This window comes from Galeopterus variegatus, unplaced genomic scaffold, assembly GCF_000696425.1.
Source record: "Galeopterus variegatus unplaced genomic scaffold, G_variegatus-3.0.2 Scaffold4178, whole genome shotgun sequence".
NCBI lineage: Eukaryota > Metazoa > Chordata > Mammalia > Dermoptera > Cynocephalidae > Galeopterus > Galeopterus variegatus.
In genome coordinates, this window is record NW_007730289.1 from 172,839 (window position 1) to 173,296 (window position 458).

Sequence of the window (458 nt, forward strand, 5' to 3'; positions counted from 1 at the left end):
CCCGCGCTGCGGCGGCCGCGAGGACAGCGGCGGCGCGAGAGCCTCTCAGGGATCAGGGATCAGAACTCCGGCCTCAGTGCCCACCGCCCAGCACCCCCGGCGGAGCCAGCGGCCCGCGGCAGGTTCTTAAGGGAGACCCCCGCACGGGGGCGTGGCCGGCAGCGGGACGTGCCCCCAGAGCCTCCAGATGATTGGGCCTCCGAGGAAGGAGGCGGGGCGCCGGATAGCGCGCGGCCCCAGGTGCCAGCCGCTGTCGGTGTCTGCGCGCGCGTCTGCCACGGGCACTCCTACAGAGGGGGTCACAGATGTGTAGGTCACCCCGTGTCCAAGTGTTAACAGAGGGGGCGCGTCTCCTCCTAGGTGCGGGCTGGGTGGGTCATAGGGACAGCAGCACGGGATCTTTAGCCTCTACTCACTGGCACAGCGTCACAGACAAACTAACATTGTGTCTTGGTTTT